The sequence below is a fragment of the Salvelinus sp. IW2-2015 genome, linkage group LG10, assembly GCF_002910315.2.
Source record: "Salvelinus sp. IW2-2015 linkage group LG10, ASM291031v2, whole genome shotgun sequence".
Taxonomy (NCBI): domain Eukaryota; kingdom Metazoa; phylum Chordata; class Actinopteri; order Salmoniformes; family Salmonidae; genus Salvelinus; species Salvelinus sp. IW2-2015.
This window is the reverse complement of record NC_036850.1, coordinates 1,407,591-1,417,653: the sequence shown is the minus strand read 5'-3', so window position 1 is coordinate 1,417,653 and position 10,063 is coordinate 1,407,591. Positions and strand designations below refer to the sequence as shown.

At 40.9% G+C, this 10,063-nt stretch overlaps 1 protein-coding gene across 2 annotated transcripts in view; it reads left to right on the top strand.

The window, feature by feature from the left end:
• The first annotated feature begins 1,446 nt into the window (after nt 1-1,446).
• The window catches only part of daam2 (dishevelled associated activator of morphogenesis 2), a 245,644-nt gene continuing 237,027 nt past the window's right edge, over nt 1,447-10,063 (top strand). Inside the window, exon 1 of one of the 2 annotated variants that reach the window (XM_023995098.2) lies at nt 1,447-1,649. The gene's annotated coding sequence lies outside the window, so the exon portion shown is untranslated. The remainder of the gene's footprint in view (nt 1,650-10,063) is intronic. The other variant, XM_023995099.2, reaches the window with a different exon arrangement.

Here is a 10,063-nt window from a genome sequence, read left to right as displayed (position 1 = left end):
ACAGTGGGTCATTTCATAGGAAACTGTTGGAGGCGCTCTTGTATTGTTACATCACCAACATTTCAACAATAAAGTTCTATATGGGCACTAACATGGCAGCGGCTTGTTATTGCCCTAACTCTCTATATACTGTATATGGCTTTGCTCTCTCCCATCTTTATCAGTATCAGAGAAGAAGAGGAGAAACAAGAGGGTCCACGCCCATCAGAACGTSTCCACAATAAGCAGACCGATAAGCAGACTAATATAAGCAGACTAATAAGCAGACCGCCTGCCTCCTCATCCCTTAGTCAGGGTGGAGACAAGACCATCTTGTCAATATATAGGCTACAGTATCTCTGTCAGTAGTGAGTCACCTCCTAGGTCGTTGTCTTGTCCAGATGACATCATAGTTAAAACATACCTATTTTCACCACAGAATCATGTAAAGAAAATGTGTCCATTCATTTTTTTTTTTGCCACTCAGCTCATGAGTTTGCAAAACCTTTCATTCCACTCATCCCTATCCACTGTAAATTCTTCCAATTCCCATTATTGAATAGACATTGTCCCAATCAAATAAATAAGTTCCCTATATTGCACACATTCCTTTACCCCTCCCACCACCACCTCCCCCACCCCATACCCAGCTAGTCTCTCTATCGAAGAGAATAWTATAATTTCAATTTCAAGATGAAAATGTATGTTAGGGGAGCTGGGTCAACGTGCGCACAGAATTCACAATTAATGAGGGATTATGGGCCGCGAGAAGATCAAAACTCAGTGGTCATAGCGTTTCTTCATATTTCAGAGGATTATATTCTTAGGATGTTGCTAAGCAGCAGCCTGGGCCTGGTACCATGTCTTATTCGTGTTTAACCAATCCTTATTCACTGTAGCTCTGCAATGCCCTGTAATGTACAGTATGGCAACTGAAGACCGTGGCCACATAGAGATTTTGCCACATGGTTTTTAACAGAGATGACTGCATGAAAAAACACACACTATGTCTTCCTTTGCGCGGTATGCAGCCAATCCGGAAATAGTTGACTTTAMTTGAACTGTTGACAAACAAAAACGGACAATAATTGGTGACTGCTTGGTGAATGCATGTGGGCCTATAATTTAATCACAGCCTTTTCAACGACCACAGGATGATATTTGAATGTAACTGTAACTGCAGGTCACACCAACATATGGACAGGGATAGACAAAATGTTACACTTTATCAATACATAATAGATGGACATTTGAACAACTATCAACAAACTGTTATCAGTTATATGCAGCCCAACCCAACTACGTTTGGCTACTACCACACACACACACGCGGTAACACTGTGTGTGTGTAACACTGTTTACAGGGCATCAGCTGTGTAATAATAGTATACAAGAGCGGTACCTTTAAGAGGGTATGAGTAGGAGGGGTGATGGTCGTGTTTCGACTGATTTCTACTTCTCTGCTCGTTTACACAAACCGGTCACATTCGCTGTGAGTGTAGCGGGCGAATGAACAAGTCTGCGGGAGAGCGAGGCAGGCGACTTAAACCTACGAAGTAGGCATCGTTCTTTATTGGCTTTAACCTGTCTTGTGTGGTTGTGTCTTTTGATGGTTACAACRTCAAGGGATTATTATCGAACGACACGTTTCCCTGAAATGAAACCAGTCGGTAAGTCACAAATGTATGTTATATTTGCTGATAATGGTTAGGCTAATTTGGAGCGCTCCCCTCGTTTGGTTTTCATAGATTCAATGGCCAGTGCCAGAAGAAAGGTAAAACCACATCCTCCACTTCGCTATTTAGTAAAATTGTGGTAGTCTATTGGACATGTGTCATGGCACTGATACTTTGTAGAATAATGTTTTGTGCGTGTATCCAAATGTAAGTTGCGTAATTTAATTGTATGTGGCTATAGCCTATGCGGTTTCGGGTCTCTAATCTATGAAATACTTCCTTCCACTCATGATGGCTACTATGAAACCTAGATATGCAAATTTGGCCAATAAAATGAATATGATGAGAGTTCATTGCTTTCTGTGGAGCAGTACAACACATTTGTTTCACGGAAACGCACACCAAAGGGCAATTCGTAGGCTATGTATTTAGCCMAATCGAAAAGCACCACCATTACCTACCAAAATACTGTATGGGAACACCAGCTGGAAGGTAAATCGTTAGATGCGTAATACTGTTTTGCTCACGAACATGCATAGCGTTATGTGCGTCAGCTGGGATGGTTTAGCAAATGGTTTTGGAASAATTTTTGCTAAAAATGACATATCATGCTTTATATGTTAATGTCCATTGTTGGGCTACTATACATTGTGCTTGTGCAGGCCAGTTTGATTTAATCGGCGTATGTTTTCTGTTTTTGACTACAATTATATTTGCTGTGTATGTTCAGTAGGCTAAACTGTGATGACTTTTGTCATTCCCGTCGCTACAGATGGAGGGCACTGTCTGACCTCAACATTTCTGTCAACAAGACAGAGTGGAAAATACAGTATCGTAATCTGGTCAMCAGTCTATCCATGGCTTTTCTTAAATCTTGCTGTACAATTTGGCTTGTGAAACATTTCGGGTGTTTTACACAACCAATTTGTCAAAATATGTCTCCCTTGTAAAGAATAAAACTCTGTGCTTGCAGRGGCTTATGGTAGAGAAATTAACATTCAATTCTCTGGCAACTGCTCTGGTGAACATTCCTGRAGTCAGRATGGCAATTACACACTTCCTCAACTTGAAACATCTGTGGCGTTGTGTTGTGACAGCTGCACAGTTTAGTGGCCTTTTATTGGCCCCAGCACACGGTTCACCTGTGTAATGATCATGCTGTTTAATCAGCTTCTTGATATGCCACACCTAGCAGGTAGATGGATTGTCTTGGCAAAGGAGAAATGCTCACTAACACGGAACCCAAACCGGCTGKGCYCGTGCGCTATCGTGCATAAATGTATTTTGTCTCCCTACACCAAACGAGATCACAACACGCAGGTTAAAATATCAAAACAAACTCTGAACCAATTACATTAATTTGGGGACAGGTCGAAAAGCATTAAACATGTACTGCAATTTAGCTAGTTAGCTTGCACTTGCTAGRTAATTTGTCCTATTTAGCTAGCTTGCTGTTGCTAGCTAATTTGTCCTGTGATATAAACATTGAGTRGTTATTTTACCTGAAATGCACAAGCTCTTCTACTKCGACAATTAATCCACACATAAAACGGCCAACCGAATCGTTTCTAGTCATCTCTCCTCCTTCCAGGCTTTTTCATCTTTGAACTTATATGGTGATTGGCATCTACACTTTTACRATGACAATCGGCAAAACATTTAGTCTTTCAATCACCCACGTGGGTATAACCAATGAGGAGATGGCARGTGGGTACCTGCTTRTATAAACCACTGAGGAGATGGGAYAGGCAGGACTTTCAGTGCGATCTGCGTCAGAAATAGAAAGGAGTTATATTTTAGCCCTTGGCATTGCAGGCGCTTGTTGGCGCGTGCGAGCAGTGTGGGTGCAATAATTGAATAACATGGATTTCTAAATTTATTTTGCGACGTGTCCGGTCTGGTCAGCGTGTAACAGGGATGTAAACAAATTTGTGCAACAATTTGAAAGAAATAAGCTTTTTGTGCCTATGGCAAATTTATGGGATCTTTTATTTCAGCTCATGAAACCAACACTTGACATGTTGCTTTGTATTTTGGCTCAGTATACATTTTAAGTTAAATATTAGCTTTTGTCTGAAGCTGAAAAATATCCAAAATTCAAAAGCTGATTTGACCTATGCCCTGACAAGGCTTTTAAGCATCTATCTTCACTACTGCTAGAGTATTGTAGCTTTTATTGATCTACTGTACTTCAACAACAGATGTACTCACATTGGATGGGTTGATTTTATGATCCAAACCTTCTAAGAGCCTAATACATACTCTTAGAGTAGGTTTACCCCATTAAAGTACTTGGTAATGTAAAAACATGTATTCAGGTAAGACGCATGCAATCTGGGAAGCTGTTCAATGGTCCTAATCTTGATATATGTGACTCACCACCTGGATTCGGTCTTATGTAGTTAAATGTGGAATTGTGTTTTTTTTTTTACATTGGATAAAAGTAGAAGCTCAGAGCTACAAAATGGTATATCATGCACTGCATTTTTGAGGAATAATGGGAAAGTAATTCTGCTTTGAAAGTTGATCAACTTGTAAACTCACTTTTGAGAAAATGTCCTTTGAATGTTTTGGAATCTAGAGAAGAGCTCTGTCTACACCCATTCAGCATCGTTCACACCCTCGTTAAGCTTTAGCCCCATCCATCTAGTTTTGCTCTCGGAGCATTGAGCGCACACCTGGCGCTCTGGCTGATGATTTGTTACCTCTGGATAACATGAAAACAGCCTAACCAGCTCWGCTGGCAACAATTTCATTACGCTTTTTTTGCAGATGTTTACTGACACCGGCCATATTCAATGGGTGTTGTACACTTTAGCTTAAGACGTGTAGCTAGCTAGGTAAACAATGAACCTAGCTAGGTAAACGTGTAAGATCACACACGTAACGTTTGCTAAAGAGCCAGCCAGCTAACAATAGCTAGTTAAACAACAATGAACACAGTGCCACATTATGTCGTTACTACCCTGCATTAATATTCTGGAAGCTAACTAACCAGGTTCAATGTTAGCTAGCTAACATTAGCCTCTAACTAGAAATACAAATGGCTCTGGGATATGAATAATATCAGCTAGGGAGCCAGCCAGTTAACGTTAGCTAGCTCGCTAAAGTACACTTTAGCTTGAAATGAAACCACTTTGTCAAAATTAGAAACATGTAATATCTGAAAGTCTAGCATTAGCTAGCTACAGTATCTTACCTGTATACATCATCATGCATGTTGGACTCGTCTCCCTGTCACGGATTCCATGCTTGGCCTTAGTTTGAAGATGTAATCCGGAGACATGTCCATCTCTTTAGCAATCATACTCTAATTCCACTGATTTCAAAACTTGATCCTCCAGAAAGTGGAGATCAACACTTATGCAGATCCACTACACAATACATTTCCAAAAAAGCTGCGTTCGACAGGATTACCAACAGACAGACCAACTCAAATGGACAGAAGCCGCCTATATGGCAGACCAATCCGAACTCCTCTCTCAGCATGTCCAGCCCACTCGTCTCAGCCAATCATGGCTAGAGGGAAGGTTGCTGACTTTATCTGTGGCTTAACCAACAAGGCTCGTAATTTAACAATTGTATTCCTATTTACAGATGGCATACAAGTTTGTTATTAAGGCAATTGAACTAAGCTCATGAGACTTACTATATTGACTCTTTAAATACTGTAACTTAATGTCTCAAGAGCATAGCGCACCTATCTTACCCTGTCATAACCTAAAATATAAGGTTGCGTTACTCCATTGTTTATAATAGGAAGATAAACCATGTATAGCTTCAAAAGCTGTCAACTACTGAGTAGCTTTATATATTAGGCTAATGTCAAATGTAGGGTTAAGGAATGGTTTCGTGAACTAGAATTAATTTGGGCTGGAGATTTTCCAGTCCTCTTGCTTTTTAGTCCAGGAAAACCTCCCCATAATGTTTAAATGGGTGCAATGTGATGTCTTACTATAAACACGTTTACGTTACCTAAGCTCATTTCCTGCATTTTGCCACCATCTAATATGCCGTCTCTATTTAGAACAAAAAGTAAGGAAAATGCCTACAGTCATCAAGCTAGGTAACATGTCATTATTGAATATGTTTAAGTGATAAGACTGAACTAGYTCAAAGGTAATTCAATAATATTGTGTTGCACCTGTAACCAATAGCCTAACAAATGAACAACTCTTGACAATCAAGTCTTTGTATTTTTCTCTTTATCAAGACATCCTCTATCAAATTTCAGCCAGACCGCCCAGCCAGCCTGAGCATCCTGCACCCCCCCCCCCCAGTCTATTCAAAACTCAACTCTCTCCCAACACAATCTCCTTTCCAGTTTCCACCTTAAAACAGTTGTATTCACATAGGGAAAGGTTTGGGAACCCCAAAAAAACCTACAGTGAAAATATACATTAAAACACAAAACACAAACCGCAAATCCTCCATATAATTAAACTCAGAGGCCTAATAGTACTGTAGAGCTCTTTTTACTTACACATAATATAGCTAGGTCACCCCGTCCTGTCCCATAGGGGTCCACGGCTCTGCAGCGTCCCAACCCAACACACCCCACTCAGCTTTAGAATCTTAGTGAAATATTATTGGTTTCGGGTGTTAGCTCAAGGCCTGAGTGACAACCCACAGGACGGCAAACCCCCAGGCCCAGGACTGAGCAGCCCAGCAGCTAGGGATTGCCTAAATGGGCATGTTTTTAATACAGGTTCCTTTAGTCGTACTTTGTTCCATATAAGGCATCCAGACCGTATGAAAATTGCCCAGTATACCCTTAATCTTGTAATAAATCAAACCTAGTGATGCATACTTTTACAGTTTGAGAGGATAACCAAAATTACAAATAATGGCAATGCATTTCTTACCCGCTATAAATGCTTGGTTACAGTCTCTTCAGATAAGTCTCCAGTATCAACATTTCGAAGCAAACAAAAACAGGGAGACTGAAGAATCTGTAGACCTACTGAGATAAAAGTATATGGTCTTTGCCAGAATTCAGCCAGCCTTCACAAAAACATAACATAAGCCTTAGGAAAGTATTCAGACACCTTGACTTTTTCAACAAATTGTTAGTTTACAGCCTTTTAAAATGTATGAAATATTTTTTCCCCTTGTCAATTTACACACAATATCCCATAATGACAAAGCAAGTGTTTGCAAGTATTCAGACCCTTTACTCAGTATTTTGTTGAAGCCCCTTTGGTCTTCTTGGGTATGACGCTACAAGCTTGGCACGCCTGTATGTGGAGAGTTTCCCCCATTCTTCTCTGTAGATCCTTTTCAAGCACTGTCAGGTTGGATGGGGAGCGTCACTATACAGCTATTTTCAGCTCTCTCCAGAGATGTTTGATCAGGTTCAAGTCCGGGCTCTGGCTGGGCCACTCAAGGACACTCAGACTTGTCCCGAAGCCACTCCTYTGTTTTTTGGCTGTGTGCTTAGGGTCGTTGTCCTTTTGGAAGGTGAACCTTTGCCCCAGTCTGAGGTCCTGAGCTCTCTGGAGCAGATTTTTATTAAGGATCTCTCTCTGCTCCATTCATCTTTGCCTCGATCCTGACAAAGTCCCAGCCCCTGCCGCTGAAAAACATCCCCCCATCATGATTATGCCACCATGTTTCACTGTAGGGATGGTGCCAGGTTTCCTCCAGACGTGACTCTTGGCATTCAGACTCTTGGTTTCATCAGACCAGAGAATCTTGTTTCTCATGGTCTGAGAGTCTTTTAGATGCCTTTTGGCAAACTCCAAGCGGGTTATGTGCCATTTTACTGAGGAGTGTTTTCTTCCGTCTAGCCACTCTTTTTCATAAAGGCCTGATTGGTGGAGTGCTGCAGAGATGGGAGAACCTTCRAGAAGGAGAACCATGTCCACAGATGAGCTCTGTCAGTGACCATCGGGTTCTTGGTCACCTCCCTGACCAAGGCCCTTCTCCCCGATTGCTCAGTTTGGCCAGGTAGCCAGCTCTAGGAAGACTGTTGGTGGTTCCAAACTTCTTCCATTTAAGAATGATGGAGGCCACTGTTTTCTTGGGGACCTGCAATGCTGCTGAAATGTTGTGGTACTCCTCCCTAGATCTCTGCCTCGACACAATCTTGTCTCTGCGCTCTACGGACAATTCCTTCGACCTCATGGCTTGATTTTTGCTCTGACATGAACTGTCAACTGTGGGACCTTTTATATAGACCGGTGTGTGCCTTTCCAAATAATGTCCAATCAATTGAATTTACCACAGGTGGACTCCAATTAAGTTGTAGAATTATCTCAAGGATGAACAATGGAAATAGGATGCACCTGAGTGCAATTTTGAGTCTCATAGCAAAGGGTCTGAATACTTATGTAAATAAGGCATTTCTTTTTTAAGAAATTTGCTAATTTCTAAACATGTTTTTGCTTTGTTATTTTGGGGATTTGTGTGTAGATTGCTAAGGATTTTTTATTTATTTAATCAATTTTAGAATAAGTCAGATCTGGCTAAGCTTTAAATATTGTTATCAGGTATCCTATTGAAATATTGAGTGCAATAGTCTAGGGTCTACACCAGAGGTTAATGGTTCTGTAGGAGGAAGGTATATGGTGGAGGCAATTAAGCTTGGAATGCAATGTGTAAAGTAAGTGTAATCACATGTGTCAGACACTGATAAGGATGGAGAGATGTGGTTTAGTGAGGAAGGGGTTCAGGCCAGGTCACATTAAGGGAGAAGGAACAGTTTATTGCCCTTATTGCTTTACATCTGTATTGCTAGACAGGAAGTTATGTTTAGAGAGGAGACTCCACACACATTGGAGTGTATATATACTACCACTGGTGGAAATATATTTTTGTCTGTTGAGCTGTTCGAGCATTTGAGTGAATAAACTTGGTTGGAGCTTTTATAGTGTCCGTAACGTAACAAAGTAGAAAAAGTCAAGGGGTCTGAATACTTTCCGAATGCACTGTATGTCCCCTTCTGTGTTTTACACCTCCAGCAGAGGAATAACATTMCTGAGTGTATGTAATTGTTTCACTGGCATATAGCACATTCTATGGATGGTCTTAAACTGCAGTAATGTGTCTGAGAGGATATGAACATGACRGGGCATTCGAACATATCTGTATCCATTTATCATCAATAGCTTCTACCAGATCTTCAATTTTTTTATATATTTTTTTACATGTTTTGTGTCATTGGGAAAAGCCTCTATCAACACTTAATACAGTTTGTAAATCATCTTTGGAGGTTTGTCAGACTMCCTTAAAATAGCAACTGGCTTGTCCGGTGTTTGCTGCACAGAGAGAACAAAGAGTTGTATCTGCAAAAATCCACGTGAGCTCCATCAGACTGGCCTTCCCTGGCTGCCTGTCCCTGCTGAGACTACTGTTACCATCTGATCCTCCTAAAATGAGGCATGATAAAGAATTTCCATAATGGGAATGATGCAGAGGTCTGGACTCGAGTCACATMACTTGGACTCAAGTCACAAATATGATGACTTGGACTTGAGCCTTATGACTCGAACTGACTTGATACCCTCCCCAAGCCCAAATATTAAAAAATGATGCTATTAAAAAAAAAGTGTGCAGCGCATCAACTCTTCATTTAACGGATTACAGTTTGAATCGGACAGCAGCCGAAAAAGTTGTGCGTGGCAGTGCAGAGGAATGTCGGCGAGTAAATTCAGATGGAGCCCTTGGATAGATGATACAACAAATTGTTATTTTCGGATATAAAGACGACGCTGTATCAACAAAAAAACGGATTGCGACTTGCGAAACATGCGGGAAGACAATTAGACGGCGGCGCAACAATTTCCAACTTTGTTCGACATTTGAAGCTGCACAAAGAACGGTAAYTCGTGGCTAATATAGCCCGACAGCTATATAATTTATAACGTTAATAGTGTAGCATGTAGGCTAACGTAACATTAAATCAATGAGCCTCCACACAGTCAGTGCGGGAACGTGATCATTGCACCCAAGGTTGAGCTACAACTGGCTAGGCAGTTGGTAGCCTAAAAGCCTGCCTGARATTACTGCTGTTCCTAAAACCATTGACATACGTTAGCCTACTGTAACCACACAGAGATAGTGAGTGTGAGTGTGTGTTGGGTGATTTTTGTACAAGCCTACATCGCCRGACTGCGATCCTCGATAGTCGATCACTATTGGGGGGGGTCTTTCTCATGGCTACCCATGTATTTCCATGGAAATATAACGTTTATTTGGCAAGTAACACACAAATATATTATTAAAAGCATTCATGATTTGCCTAAATGTAATATACTAACTATTACTCTTGTTAAAAATATGAAATATGGTATTACATTTGGTGAAGAGCACATTAGGACTTGATACTTGACTTGGTACTTAAGTGCTAAGACTTGTGACTTGTAAACAATGACTTGGTCCCGCCTCTGGAATGATGTTCATTTATA